Here is a 16389-nt window from a genome sequence, read left to right as displayed (position 1 = left end):
CTTATGAATATTTTCTGCAATTTCGCCAATGCCTTCACATCTTTCTAAAAGAAGCGCCCAGAACTGGACACTTTTACTCTAGCGGAGGTTGAACTCGTGACTTACACAAGTTCAACATAACCTCCTTGCTCTTGTACTCTAAGCCCCCATTAAAACCCAGGACACTGCACTGCTGCCTCATGGCGCCGAGGACCGTGTTCGATCCCAGCCCCGGGTCACTCTCCGTGTGGAATTTGCACATTCTCCCCGTGCCTGCGTGGGTCTCACCCCCACAACTCAAAAGATGTGCAGAGTAGGTGGATTGGTCACACTAAATTGCCCCTTAATTGGACTCTCTAAATTAAAAAAAAAGGATACTGTCTGTATGCCTTATTAACCACTATCTGTCCTGCTACCTTCAATGACTTATGCACATATACATCCATATTCCACTGTTTCTGCATCCTCCCTTTAGGATTGTACTCATTATTTTATATTGTCTCTCACGTGTTCTTTCTTCACAGTGAATAACTTCACATTTCTTTGTATTCAACTTCATCTACCACCAATTCTACCACTGTTGCTTCACAGGGACCGGGTTCGATTCCCGGCTTGGGTCACTGTCTGTGCGGAGTCTGCACGTTGTCCAGTGTCTGTGTGGGTTTCCTCCAGGTGCTCTGTATTCCTCCCAACAGACATGCTTATTACGTGAATTAGACATTCTGAATTCTCCTTCAATGTACCTGAATAGGTGCCGGAGTGTGGCAACTAGGGGATTTTCACAGTAACTTCATTGCAGTGTTAATGTATGCCTACTTGTGACACTAATAAAGATTGTGAATTTCTACACTATCCTCCTCACAATTCACAATGCTCGAGTTTTGTATCATCCGTAAACTTTGAAATTATTCCTTTTTCTCCAAGATCTAGGTCAAGAGCATGCATCGATGGAAAAGCACTGGCCCCAATAGCGGCCCCTGGGAAACTACAAACAGACCTCCAGCCCGAAAAACATCCATTAACCATTACTGTTTCTTGCCACTTGGCCAATTCCACAGCCATGTTGCTACTGACCTTCATATTCCATGAGTTACAATTTTGCACACAAAAATTTTCGGATGTCCATGTACACCAAATCAACAGCAATGCCCTCATCAAGTCTGGTCACCTCTTCAAAACACTCCAGCACGTTAGTTAAACAAGATTTTCCCGTAATGAATTAATGTTGGCTTTCCTTAATTAACCCACATTTGGGCAGCACGGTGGCGAGCATTGCTGCATCACGGCACTGAAGTCCCAGGTTCGATCCCGGTTCTGGGTCACTGTCCACGTAGAGTTTGCACATTCGACCAGTGTTTGCGTGGGTTTCGCCCCCACATCCCAAAGGTGCAGGGTAGGTGGATTGGCCACGCAATTTAGCCCCTTAATTGAGAAAAAAAAATTGGATACTCCAAATTCAAAATAAATTAACCCACATTTACCCATTGGACTATTAACTTTGTCCCAAATTATTGTTTCTAGAAGCTATCCAACCAAAGTTAAACTGACCAGCCTGTAGCTGCTGGGCGTATTGAACAAGGTTCAATGTTTTCATTTCTCAAGTCCTCTCACACCACCCGAGTCAAAGGCCAAGCTCATATCAAAGCTCCAAAACCTAGGACTTGGCTCCCCACTCTGCAACTGGATCCTCGATTTTCTGACCAACAGACCACAATCAGTAAGAATGAACAACAACACCTCCTCCACAATAGTCTTCAACACCGGCGCCCCGCAAGGCTGCTTACTTAGCCCTCTACTCTACTCCCTGTACACACACGACTGCGTGGCAAAACTTGGTTCCAACTCCATCTACAAGTTTGCTGACGATACGACCATAGTGGGCCGGATCTCGAATAACGATGAGTCCAAATACAGGAGGGAGATAGAGAACCTAGTGGAGTGGTGTAGCGACAACAATCTCTCCCTCAATGCCAGCAAAACTAAAGAGCTGGTAATTGACTTCAGGAAGCAAAGTACTGTACACACCCCTGTCAGCATCAACGGGGCCGAGGTGGAGATGGTTAGCAGTTTCAAATTCCTAGGGGTGCATATCTCCAAAAATCTGCTCTGGTCCACCCACGTCGACACTACCACCAAGAAAGCACAACAGCGCCTATACTTCCTCAGGAAACTAAGGAAATTCGGCATGTCCACATTAACTCTTACCAACTTTTACAGATGCACCATAGAAAGCATCCTATCAGGCTGCATCACAGCCTGGTATGGCAACTGCTCGGCCCAGGACCGCAAGAAACTTCAGAGAGTCGTGAACACCGCCCAGTCCATCACACGAACCTGCCTCCCATCTATTGACTCCATCTACACCTCCCGCTGCCTGGGGAAAGCGGGCAGTATAATCAAAGATCCCTCCAACTCATCGAAAAATTTTCAATAAAATATATTTTAAAAAAAGATCCCTCCCACCCCGGCTTACTCACTCTTCCAACTTCTTCCATCGGGCAGGAGATACAGAAGTCTGAGAACACGCACGAACAGACTCAAAAACAGCTTCTTCCCCACTGTCACCAGACTCCTAAATGACCCTCTTATGGACTGATTTCATTAACACTACACCCCGTATGCTTCATCCGATGCCAGTGCTTTTGTAGTTACATTGTATATGTTGTGTTGCCCTATTATGTATTTTCTTTAATTCCCTTTTCTTCTCATGTACTTATGATCTGTTGAGCTGCTCGCAGAAAAATACTTTTCACTGTACCTCGGTACACGTGACAATAAACAAATCCAATCCAAGGATGACCGAAAAATTATAGCCAATGCACCTCAACTCACTTCCTACAGTATTCCGTGGTGCATCACATCCAGTCCTGGTGCCTTATCAACTTCAAATTTCATTTTTATTCACTCATGGGAAGTTGGCGTCGCTGGCTATGCCAGCATTTATTGCCCATCCCCAATTGCTCGAGAAGGTGGTAGTGAGCTGCCTTTTTGAACTGCTGCAGTCCACAAGGTGGGGTCCACCCACGCTGTTAGGGTGTAGGCCCACCCACACTGTTAGAGATAAGTTCCAGGATTTTGACCAGTGCAATGAAGGAACAGTGATATATTTCCACGTCAGGATGATAAAGGTAGCACAGTGGTTAGCACTGTTGCTTCACAGTGGCAGGGACCAGAGTTTGATTCCCGTCTTGGGTCACTGTCTGTGTGGAGTCTGCACGGGTTTCCTCCAGGTGCTCCGGTTTCCTCCCAAGTCCTGAAAGATGTGCTGTTAGGTGAATTGGAGATTCTAAATTCTCCCTCCGTGTACCCGAACAGGCGCCGGAGTTTGGCAACTAGGGAATTTTCACAGTAACTTCATTGCAGTGTTAATGTAAGCCTACTTGTGAAACTAATAGATTATTAGATTATGAATGATTGGAGGCTGAATGTCCAAGTGTTGGTGTTTCCATACAAGCATTACCTGCCATTGTACTTCTAGATGGTAGTGGTGGTGGGTTTGGAAGCTGCTGCCTCAGGAGCCTGTGTCAGTTCCTGTAGTACATCTTGTAAATGGTACATTGCTGCCACTGTAAATCAGTGGTGGAGGGAATAAATACTTGCGCATGGGGTGCCAATCAAGCAGGCTGCTATGTCCTGCGTTGTGTCCAGCTTCTCGAGTGTTATTGTAGCTATACTCATCCAAGGAAGTGAAGAGTAATCCATTGCATTGCTGATTTGTGCCTTGTAGATGGTGAACAGACTTGGGGGAATCAGGTGGGGAGTTACTCGCCACAGGATTCCTAGACTCTCACCTGCTCCTGTTGTTGAATTATTCATATGGCTAGTCAAGTTCCGTTTCTGGTCAATGGACTACAGAGCTTCGATCTGGTCCACTGATTGAAATTGTTTAACTCGATTACTTGCTGCTGATGTAGTGTTATAGCTTCTGGACACCTCATTTTTAGGTACGGCTGCTGCTGCCCCTGGCATGCCCTCCTGTACTCTTCATTGAACAAGGGTTGATCCCCTGGCTCGGTAGTAATGGTAGAATGGCCTTGAGTTTACAGATTGTGGTCAAGTTCAATTTTGTTGTTGCTGATGGTCCACAGGGCCTCATGGATGCCCAGTCTAGGGTTGCTAAACCAGTTCGAAGACAATCCCATTTAGCACATTTTTTCTTACACTGGACTGTTTTTTGTCCTTTCCATAGCCAGTCTGAACCTTAATGATACAATGATTGGTGCTCACATATGTTCCCCTACAGGCACAATCTACTTGGCCCACTTAATTTCCAAGAACCAGGTCGAGACGTGTCTCCTTCTTTGGACTGGAAACATGAAGAATTTTCCTGAACACACTAGAGGAGAACTCGTCCCATTCTATCCTTTACACAAATATTTCAGTCTATATTTAGTAATTAAAGTTCCCCCATTATAACTACAAGTTTTGCTTCTTTCCAATTGTCTTGCAAATTTGTTTCTCTACATCCTTCCCACTATTTGGTGGCCTGTAGACTACACCATGCAACCTAACTGCATCTGTGTGTTCCTTAGCTCTAGTCAAATAGTGCTATCATTGACTCTTTTGGGCTATCCGCTTTCTTCAGCACGACAAAGCTCTCATAATAAATGCTGCAACCCCCCACCCCCCACTTTTCTTCAAAGAACAAAGAAAATCACAGCACAGGAACAGGCCCTTCAAGCCTGTGATCAGGATGCCCCAACTAAAAAAACACCTTCTGCCCTTACTCAAGTCTGTATCCCTCGGTTTCCTCCCTATTCATGTACCATCCAATTGCCTCTTAAAATATTGTTAATGTGTCTGCTTCCACCACATCCTATGGCAGAGTGTTCCAGCATAACACACCACTCTGCGTGAAAAACATACCCTGCATACCTCCTTTAAACCTCCTTACAATTCCTCATAGCCAACACCCTTAAGACCAGGCAACATCCTGGTGAACCTTCTATGCCCTCTCTACAAATCTTCCATGTCCTTCTGATAATGTGGTGGCCAGAACTGTACGCAATACTCCAAATGCAGCCTAACCAAGGTTTTATAAAGCTGCATCAAGATTTCCCAACTCCTACATCAATGCCTCGGCTGATGAAGGTAAGCATACCATCTGCCTTCTTGATCACCACGGTCACCTATGTTGCCACTTTTAGGGAACTGTGGACCTGCACGCCCAGATCCCTCTGTATGTTAATGTTCCGAACGGTTCTGTCATTTAGTCTCATTCAAACATTAGGCAATTTTGACATTGAATTCTCCCTCAGTATACCCGAACAGGCGCCGGAATGTGGCGACTAGGGACTTTTCACAGTAACTTCATTGCAGTGTTAATGTAAGCCTACTTGTGATAATAAAGGTTATTATTGTACTTGGATTTGATCCTTCAAAATGTATCATCTCTCATTTGTCCATATTAAACCTCATCTGCCATTTCGGTGCTCAAGTCTCCAATCTATCTATATCCTGATGTATCCTCTGACAATCCTCGGCACTATCAGCAACTCCACCAATCTTTGCGTCCTCCACAAACTTACTAATCATACCACCCACATTTTCCTCCAGAGCATTTATATATACACTACAAACAACAGAAGTCCTAGCACGGATCCCTGCGGAACACCACTAGCTACAGATCTCCATTCTGAAAAACACCCTTCCAACGCTACTCTGTCTTCCATAACCAAGCCAGTTCTGTATCCATCTAGCCAGCCCACCCCGAATCCCATGTGATTTGAGTTTTTGTACAGTCTGCCATGTGGGTCCTTGTCAAATGCCTTATTAAAGTCCATATAAACTACATCCACAGCCCTTCCCTCAGCAATTTTCTTTGTAACCTCTTCAAAAAACTTAAACAAGTTGGTGAGACATGACCTTCCCCGTACAAAATCATGCTGCCCGTCACCAACTAGTCCATTTTCTCCAAAAGCTTCCCCACCTCTGATATCAGCCTCACCGCACTATAATTTGCTGGATTATCCCTGCTTCCTTTCTTAAACAAGGGAATAACATTGGCTATTCTCCAGTCCTTTGGAACCTCGCTTGTGGTCAAAAAGAGGATGTAAAGATATCTGTTAAGGCCCTGATAAGAGTATTGATTTATTCATAGTGACTGATAAGAGTATTGATTTATTCATATAGGTGCTAGTTGAATGCATGTAGCTGAGAGGTCAAATTAAAAGCGTGTTGACTGTGGGAATCCAGTCATTGTTTCACCTAATGAATTAACCATTGTATTCCGTACTAAGAATGTATTGTTCTCGGTCTAATCAACTAATCAGTTAAAGCAAGATCTCCCCCAAGTTGTGTAATGTGGCAAGTGTGAGAAACATTTTCCTAAGGCTGCGCATGCAGACACTGAGCTTATTTTGATAAGCACCAGTCAATCTTAAGTAATGTCCAATGTTTGATTAACAAATCATCTTCTGAGTAACAGACATTCATTTGAACAAACCAGGAGGTCTCAGCTGAGAATTAGAAGCCAATGAAAGTAAATGAGGGGTTAAACCAGAGATAAGAATTCCCTCAAAAGTAGGACCTCGTGGTCGATGTCTTTATTCTGGAATCATCGGTTTCTTTGTGTTAAGTAATTTCTTTGGTGTGCTTTATGCGTTTTGCCATGTGCTTGACCTTTTTATGTATGGTTTGATATTTTGTTTCTAAGTTTTGATTCAGTTCTTATTCAAGTGTATTTGAGTGAGTATATATAGAATATAGAACTGTATAGCACAGTACAGGCCCTTCGGCCCACGATGTTGTGCCGAACTAGTCTGAAACTATGATCAAATCAACCTACTCCCAATCATTCTAGTGCACTCCATATGAATCCAATAACCGCTTGAAAGTTCCTAAAGTGTCCGACTCCGCTACCCCAACCACTCTGAGTAAAGAACCTACCCCTGACATCCTTCCTATATCTTCCACCATGAACCTTATAGTTATGCCCCTTTGTAACAGCTACATCCACCCAAGGAAAAAGTCGCTGAACATTCACTGTAATTAGCAATAAACCCGTACTTGTGACACCTCCCACCAATCGACTCTTATTACAAGGTAAGCAAGAGTCCCAACAGGCCTCAAGCTATTTCTCCCGTTGCAACCTGGGTAGATGTCATCCGGCCCCGGGGACTTGTTTACCTTAATGCAATTTAGGATACTCAACACTTCCTCCTTTGATATATTGATGTTCTCAAGAGCATTTACACACCAATCCCTGACCTCAAAATCAGTCATGTACTTCTCCCTGGTGAATACCTATGCCAAGTACTCATTAAAGGATTTCACCCACTTCCTGAGGTTCCACACATAACTCCCCTCCACTGTCCTCGAGTTGGTCTACTCTTTCTCTTGCTATCCTCTTGCTCCTAATATATGCATAAAGAGCCATAGGATTCTCCTTGATGTTGCCGAAGACATTTCATGGTCCCTTTTAGCTTTCCTAATTCCACGCTTATGTTGCTTCCTACTTTCACTGAACTCCTCAAAGGCTGTCGTCGGCGACCTATCGTATGCTTCCTTTGGACTAAGCTTACAATTTCCCTGGTCATCCATGGTTGTCGAATCCTGCCATTTCTATCCTTCATTTTTGCAGGGACATGCCTGTCCTGCACTTCAATCAACTGGCCTTTAAAAGGCTCCCACATGTCAGATGTGGATTTGCCCTCAAATAACCGCTCGCAATCCACAATCGCCAGTTCCTGCCTAAATTGGATGTAATTGGCGCTCGCCCAATTAGGCACCCTCACCCGCAGGTTGCGCAAAATCTTATGGAATTAAGGTTGCAAAATCCAAAATGCTCCCCCTCTGAAACATCAATCACCTGGCTTGGCTCATCCCCCAATACGAAGTCTAGTATGGCCCCCAATACGAAGTCTAGTATGGCCCCCAATACGAAGTCTAGTATGGCCCCCAATACGAAGTCTAGTATGGCCCCCAATACGAAGTCTAGTATGGCCCCCAATACGAAGTCTAGTATGGCCCCCAATACCAAGTCTAGTATGGCCCCCAATACGAAGTCTAGTATGGCCCCCAATACCAAGTCTAGTATGGCCCCCAATACGAAGTCTAGTATGGCCCCCAATACGAAGTCTAGTATGGCCCCCAATACGAAGTCTAGTATGGCCCCCAATACCAAGTCTAGTATGGCCCCCAATACCAAGTCTAGTATGGCCCCCAATACCAAGTCTAGTATGGCCCCCAATACCAAGTCTAGTATGGCCCCCAATACCAAGTCTAGTATGGCCCCCAATACCAAGTCTAGTATGGCCCCCAATACCAAGTCTAGTATGGCCCCCAATACCAAGTCTAGTATGGCCCCCAATACCAAGTCTAGTATGGCCCCCAATACCAAGTCTAGTATGGCCCCCAATACCAAGTCTAGTATGGCCCCCAATACCAAGTCTAGTATGGCCCCCAATACCAAGTCTAGTATGGCCCCCAATACCAAGTCTAGTATGGCCCCCAATACCAAGTCTAGTATGGCCCCCAATACCAAGTCTAGTATGGCCCCCAATACCAAGTCTAGTATGGCCCCCAATACCAAGTCTAGTATGGCCCCCAATACCAAGTCTAGTATGGCCCCCAATACCAAGTCTAGTATGGCCCCCAATACCAAGTCTAGTATGGCCCCCAATACCAAGTCTAGTATGGCCCCCAATACCAAGTCTAGTATGGCCCCCAATACCAAGTCTAGTATGGCCCCCAATACCAAGTCTAGTATGGCCCCCAATACCAAGTCTAGTATGGCCCCCAATACCAAGTCTAGTATGGCCCCCAATACCAAGTCTAGTATGGCCCCCAATACCAAGTCTAGTATGGCCCCCAATACCAAGTCTAGTATGGCCCCCAATACCAAGTCTAGTATGGCCCCCAATACGAAGTCTAGTATGGCCCCCAATACCAAGTCTAGTATGGCCCCCAATACGAAGTCTAGTATGGCCCCCAATACGAAGTCTAGTGTGGCCCCCAATACGAAGTCTAGTATGGCCCCCAATACGAAGTCTAGTATGGCCCCCAATACGAAGTCTAGTATGGCCCCCAATACGAAGTCTAGTATGGCCCCCAATACGAAGTCTAGTGTGGCCCCCAATACGAAGTCTAGTATGGCCCCCAATACGAAGTCTAGTATGGCCCCCAATACGAAGTCTAGTATGGCCCCCAATACGAAGTCTAGTATGGCCCCCAATACGAAGTCTAGTATGGCCCCCAATACGAAGTCTAGTATGGCCCCCAATACAAAGTCTAGTATGGCCCCCAATACAAAGTCTAGTATGGCCCCCAATACGAAGTCTAGTATGGCCCCCAATACTAAGTCGAGTATGGCCCCCAATACTAAGTCGAGTATGGCCCCCAATACTAAGTCTAGTATGGCCCCCAATACTAAGTCTAGTATGGCCCCAATACGAAGTCTAGTATGGCCCCAATACGAAGTCTAGTATGGCCCCCAATACTAAGTCTAGTATGGCCCCCAATACTAAGTCTAGTATGGCCCCCTCCTTGGTTGGATTGTCAACATACTGTATCAAAAGCCCTCATGGACTCATCTAACAAATTGGTCTCCATCCGAGCCCCTGGCTGCAAGGGATTCTCAGTCGATGGAAGTTAAAATCACCCATCACAACTACCCTGCTTTTTTCACACCTTTTCAGTATCTCACTACACAATTGCTCCTCGGTCTCCTGCGGGCTGTTGAGAGTTCGATAGTACACTCCCAACATTGTGATTTCACCCTTCGTTTTTCTGAGCTCCATCCATAATGCCTCTCTACAAGATCCCTCCAATGCGTCCTCCCTCAACACAACTGTGATGTGCTCCCTAATCAGCAATGCGACTCCCCCACCTCTTTTGTTTCCCCTTTTGTCCCGTCTAAAACAACAATATCCCAGAATGTTAAGCTGCCAGTCCTGTCCCTCCTTTAACCATGTTTCCGTAATTGCAATCACATCATAGTTCCATGCAGTAATCCGGGTTCTCAGTTCATCTGGTCTTACCGGCTATACTTTTTGCATTGAAGCAAACGCACTCCAGATCTACAATCCCGCTGAGCCCTGCAGCTTCCCTCTGCGCTATATGTTTGTCTCAGTCTCACTTTTTTCCCCCCAGTCTCTACACTGGCCTGCTGTTCTGGTGTCCACCTCCCTGCCACATTAGTTTACACCCTCCTGAACAGCACTTGCAAACCTCCTGCCCAGGATATTGGTGACCGTCCAGTTCAGTGCAACCTGTCTTTCTTGTACACGTCCCACCTTCCCCAGAAGACTTCCCAGTGATCCATTAATCTAGTGAGTTCTCCCAGTGAGCCAGAGAAGACACAACACTGAGTCAGCAAAGAGTGAGTTTGGGAATTTGAATCTAGGAGGGAATTCGAAGCTTGGGGGAGGGGGGGTGATTTTGATCCCTGGTAAGGGACTAGTAAGTAGTTTTTCCATTTTCTTTTACTTTTCATTGGTATATTTATTAATTTTTTCTTCGTTGTTTTCTTTTGGGAAATTGTAGTTGTTGAAGTTAACCCAAGGTTTAAGACATGGCAGTAGAAGCTGCTGGAGACACAGAAGGCCCAGGGAGTGGCGATCCGCGAGGCTCGACAAAAGATCTCTGATAATGAGGACGAGATCTTAGGCCTGACGGTAAAGGTGGAGGCGCACGAGTCACTCCATAAGAAATGGCAGGAGCGGTTCGAGGAGATGGAGAATCGGTCGAGGCGGAAGAATCTGCGGATTCTGGGCCTCCCGGAGGGGCCGGACGTGGGGGCCTATGTGGTCACCATGTTGAACTCACTGATGGGAGCGGGGTCCTTCCAGGGGCCCCTGGAGCTGGAAGGGGCCCATAGAGGGCTGGCGAGGAGGCCCAAGGCTAACGAGCCACCACGGGCGGTGCTGGTGAGGTTCCATCGGTTCGTCGATCAGGAGTGTGCGCTCAGGTGGGCCAAGGAGAGCAGCAGCAGGTGGGAGAACGCGGAGGTTCGGATATATCAGGACTGGAGTGCGGAGGTGGCGAAGAGGAGGGCATGGGTACAATCGAGCGAAGGCGGTGCTGCACAGGAAGGGGGTGAAGTTTGGCATGTTGCAGCCCGCGCGACTGTGGGTTACCTACAAAGACCGGCACCATTATTTTGAGTCTCAGGAGGAGGCATGGGCCTTTGTTCAGGCCGAGAAGATGGACACAGATTGAGGGTCGGGATGGGTGATTGGGGACTGCGGTTGATATGCTACGTTTATTTTTGTTTCGAGGGGGGGCCTTCGTATTGCTCCGGGTTTCTTTTTCTTTGTGTTTTTTCTCTTTTGGGTCGGTGAGGGTGGCTGGGGCGGGTTGGCCACTGTTTTGGTTGGGTTGGTCGGGGGGGCTCTTGGAGGTGAGATGGGGCCCTGCGGGGAAGGGGGAGGCCCGGGTCAGGGGTGAGGGGGCCGGGCCTGTAAAAGGAGCTGCGTCAGAGGTGGCGGAGCCTGGTAGGTGGAAAGCGCAGGCTTTTTCCCGCGCTGAAGACTGGAGGGGTCGGGGCGGGGAAGCGAGGGTTGTTTCCCGCGCTTAGAACAGAAGGGGGAGGGGGAGAGCCTATGGACAGGGACGGGAAAGAAGTCGAAGGAGAGGCAGGGGTCAGCAGGAATCAGCTGACTTGCGGAAGTGCAATGGTGGTGGTGGTTGGGGGGGGGAGAGAAGGAGTAAATCATCTAGGATGGGGTTCGAGTTGCTGCTGCTATGGTCAAGGAGGAGCTGGAGCGAGTGTGTGTGGGGGGTGGTGGGGGGGCGAGACGGGGGTATGCCGCTGTGGGAAAAGGGCCGGGTGTGGGGTGCGGACACGTGGCTGGCCAAGGAGGGGTCATGGCTAGTCGGCGGGGGAGGGTAGCCCCCTGATCCGGCTGATAACCTGGAAAGTAAGGGGACTGAATGGGCCGGTTAAGCGGGCCCGCGTATTCGCGCACCTGAAGGGGCTCAAGTCGGCTGTGGTTATGCTTCAGGAGACACACCTGAAGGTGGCAAACCAGGTAAGATTGAGGAAAGGGTGGGTAGGTCAGGTGTTTCACTCGGGGCTGGATGCCAAAAATAGAGGGGTGGCGATCTTGGTGGGAAAGGTGTCGTTTGAGGCGTCGAGCGTTGTGGCAGATAATGGCGGCAGGTACATAATGGTAAGTGGTAAGTTGCAGGGAGAGAGGGTGGTACTGGTCAATGTGTATGCCCCGAACAGGGACAAAGCGGATTTTATGCGGCGCATGTTGGGTCGGATCCCAGACGTGGAAGTGGGGGGCCTGATAATGGGGGAGAGATTTTAACACGGTGCTGGATCCGGCACTGGATCGCTCCAGGTCTAGGACGGGTAGGAAGCCGGCGGCGGCTAGAGTGCTCAGGGGGTTTATGGACCAGATGGGAGGGGTGGACCCTTGGAGATTTGCAAGGCCGGGGCTAGGGAATTTTCATTCTGCTCATGTCCATAAGGCTTATTCACGAATCGACTTTTTCATTTTGAGTAGGGCGTTGATAGCGAGTAGAGGATACTGATTATTCAGCAATAGCCATTTCGGACCACGCCCAGCATTGGGTGGACTTGGAGATGGGGGAGGAGAGGGACCAGCGCCCGCTGTGGCGCTTGGAGGTGGGGCTGTTGGCGGACGAGGAGGTGAGCGAGCGGGTCCGAGGAAGTATAGAGGGGTACCTGGAGACCAACGACAACGGGGAGGTCCGAGTGGGGATGGTATGGGAGGCACTGAAGGGGATGGTGAGGGGAGAGCTGATCTCCATTAGGGCCCACAAGGAGCGGAGAGAGCGGGGGGGGGAGAGGGAGAGGCTGGTGGGGGAGATGGTGAGGGTAGACAGGAGGTATGCTGAGGAGCCCGAGGAAGGATTGTTGAGGAAGCGGCGTAGCCTCCAGGCCGAATTCGACCTAGTGACCACCAGGAAGGCGGCGGTGCAGTGGAGGAAGGCCCAGGGGGCGATTTACGAGTATGGGGAAAAGGCAAGCCGGATGCTGGCGCATCAACTTCGGAAGCGGGACGCAGCTAGGGAGATCGGGGGAGTTAAGGACAGGGGATGGAGTGTGGTGCGGAGTGGAGCTGGCATCAATGGGATCTTCAGGGACTTCTACGAGGAATTGTACCGATCCGAGCCCCCACGGGAGGAAGGAGGGTTGGGCTGCTTCCTGGACCAATTGAGGTTTCCAAAGGTGGAAGAGGGACTGGTGGCGGGATTGGGGGCCCCGATTGGGCTGGAGGAGCTGATCAAAGGGATAGGGAGCATGCAGGCGGGGAAGGCACCGGGGCCGGACGGTTTCCCGGTCGAATTCTATAAAAAATATATGGACCTGTTGGGCCCGCTGTTAGTTAGGACCTTCAATGAGGCAAGGGGGGGGGGGGGTCTTTGCCCCCGACGATGTCCCAGGCACTGATCTCCTTGATCCTGAAGCAGGACAAGGATCCCCTGCAGTGTGGGTCTTACAGACCGATTTCCTTGCTAAATGTAGATGCCAAGGTGCTTGCGAAGGTCTTAGCCACGAGGATTATGTGCCGCAGATCATCCATGAAGACCAGACGGGGTTTGTGAAGGGGAGGCATTGAATGCAAATGTGCGGAGGCTTTTGAATGTTATCATGATGCCGGCGAGGGAGGGGGAGGCGGAGATAGTGGTGGCGATGGACGTTGAGAAAGCCTTCGATAGGGTAGAGTGGGGGTAACTGTGGGAGGTGCTGAAGAGGTTCGGATTTGGGGAAGGCTTTGTCAGGTGGGTTAGGCTGTTGTATGAGGTCCCAATGGAGAGTGTGGCCACAAACAGGAGGAGGTCCGAGTACTTTCAGTTGCACCGAGGGACGAGACGGGTATCCCTTATCCCCCCTGCTCTTCGCAATGGCGATTGAACCCCTGGCTATGGCACTGAGGGAGTCAAGGAACTGGAGGGGGTTGGTGCGTGGTGGGGAGGAGCATAGGGTGTCACTTTATGTGGACGACCTGCTGCTGTATGTGGCGGACCCGGTGGGAGGAATGCCGTAGGTAATGAGGATTCTTAGGGAATTCGGGGACTTTTCGGTGTACAAGCTCAACCTGGGGAAGAGCGAGCTGTTCGTAGTTCATCCAGGGGACCAGGAGGAGGATTGGTGAGCTCCCACTAAAAAAGGCGGAGAGGAGCTTCAGGTGTCTGGGAGTCCAGGTGGCCAGGAGCTTTGGGGGGGGGGGGGGGGGGGGGGGGGGGGGGCTGCATAGGCTTAATTTTTCAAGGCTGGTGGAGCAAATGGAGGAGGAGTTCAAGAGGTGGGACGCGTTGCCGCTGTCCTTGGCAGGTAGGGTGCAGTCAATCAAAATGACGGTGCTCCCAAGGTTTTTGTTCCTGTTCCTGTGCCTCCCCGTGTTTATCCCGAAGGCTTTTTTCATGCGGGTTAACAGGAGTATAATGGGGTGTGTGTGGGCGCGAGGGACTCCGAGGGTAAGAAGGTGTTCCTGGAGCGGAGTAGAGATAGGGGGGGGGACTGGTGCTGCCCAACCTTTGTGGATACTACTGGGCCGCCAATGCGACGATGATGCGCAAGTGGCTGATGGAGGGGCAGGTGGCTGCATGGAAGAGGCTGGAGACGACGTCTTGTGTGGGTACGAGTATGGGGGCGCTGGCAACGGCGCTGCTGCCACTCCCTCCAAGGAGGTATATTACGAGCCCGGTGGTGGTGGCTGCCCTCAAAATTGGGGGGGTGGGGGGGGGGGGGGGGAGATCTCGGAAACGTACCAGGTGATGCAGGAGGAGGAGGAGGAGACCTCGGTGGTGGAGGTAAAAGGTAAGTGGGAGGAGGAGTTGGGAGAGGAAATTGAGGACGGGATGTGGGCAGATGCCCTGGGGAGGGTGAACTCTTCCTCATCGTGCGTGAGGCTCAGCCTCATACAATTTAAGGTGCTGCAGAGGGCACACATGACCAGGACAAGGATAAGCCCGTTCTTTGGGGGGGGGAGGACAGGTGTGTTAGGTGCTCGGGGAGCCCAGCAAATCACACCCATATGTTCTGGGTATGCCCAGCGCTGCAGGAATTTTGGAAGGGCGTAGCGAGGACGATGTCGAGGGTGGTAGGATCGAGGGTCAGACCGGGCTGGGGGCTCACAATATTTGGGGTGGCAGAGGAGCCGGGAGTGCAGGAGGCGAAAGAGACCGGAATGCTGGCCTTTGCGTCCTGGTAGCGCGGCGAAGGATTCTTCTTCAGTGGAAGGATGCGAGGCCCCCAAGCGTGGAATCCTTGATCAACTATATGGCAGGGTTTATTAAGTTGGAGAGGGTGAAATTCGCCTCGAGAGAGTCGGTACAAGGTTTCTTTAGGCGGTGGCAACCGTTCTTAGACTGCCAGGCAGAGCGGTAGACATTGGTCAATGGCAGCAGCAACTCGGGGGGGGGGGGGGGGGGGGGTCACTTTATTTTTTTTTGTTTTTGTTATTTACACTGGAGGGTCTGAGGGGGTGTATATACTTGTTGTACTAAGTCGGGGTGTTAATGTTAATTTATTATTCATATACGGGGGGGGGGGGGGGCGCGCGGTATGCAGAGTTGTTTTTCTGGACTGTGTTTTGTACTTAACCCTGTTGGGTTTCTTTTTCATTTTGTTATTGATATATTATGAAAACCATTAATAAAAATTATTTTAAAAAAAGACATGGCAGGAGATCTCAGACCCGTGTCATGCTCCTCGTGTGCGATGTGGGAGCTCAGGGACACGTGCACGGTCCCTGGCTCCTTCACGTGCAAGTGTGTCCAGTTGCAGCTCCTGTTAAGACCGCTTGACGGCTCTGGAGCTGCGGATGGACTTGCTTTGGAGCGTCCGCGATGCTGAGGACGTCGTGGATAGCCTGTTTAGCGAGTTGGTCACACCGCAGGTGAAAGGTACTGAGAGAGATAGAAAATGGGTGACCAAAAGACAGAGCAAGAGTAGGAAGGCAGTGCCGGTGTCCCCTGCGGTCATCTCCCTGCAAAACAGAAATACCGCTTTGGATACTGTTGAGGGAGATGGCTCACCAGTGGAAGGCAGCAGCAGTCAGGTTCATGGCACCGTGGCTGGCTCTGCTGCGCAGCTGGGCAGGAAGAAGAATGGCAGGGCTCTAGTGATAGGGGACTCAATTGTAAGGGGAATAGACAGGCGGTTCTGCAGACGCAATCGAGACTCCAGGATGGTATGTTGCCTCCCTGGTGCAAGGGTCAAGGATGTCTCGGAGCGGCTGCATTAGTCAGAGTAGGAATGTCAGGATAGATAGGATGAATGCATGGCTCGAGAGATGGTGCAAGAGGGAGGGATTCAAATTCCTGGGGCATTGGAACCGGTTCTGGGGGAGGTGGGACCAGTACACACCGGACTGTCTGCACCTGGGCAGGACTGGAACCGATGTCCTGGGGGTGGGGGTGTTTGCTAGAGCTGTTGGGGAGAGTTTAAACAAATGTGGCAGGGGGATGGGAACCGATGCAGGAGGTTGG

At 49.7% G+C, this 16389-nt stretch overlaps 1 protein-coding gene across 3 annotated transcripts in view; it reads right to left on the bottom strand.

Moving 5' to 3' along the window:
- Positions 1 to 16389, bottom strand: part of kdm4aa (lysine (K)-specific demethylase 4A, genome duplicate a) — a 129176-nt gene that overhangs the window by 65632 nt on the left and 47155 nt on the right. The window lies entirely within an intron of this gene.

Source organism: Scyliorhinus torazame, chromosome 7 (genome assembly GCF_047496885.1).
Source record: "Scyliorhinus torazame isolate Kashiwa2021f chromosome 7, sScyTor2.1, whole genome shotgun sequence".
NCBI lineage: Eukaryota > Metazoa > Chordata > Chondrichthyes > Carcharhiniformes > Scyliorhinidae > Scyliorhinus > Scyliorhinus torazame.
Note: the sequence above shows the minus strand (reverse complement) of the source record. Positions and strands in the feature narration are given on the sequence as shown.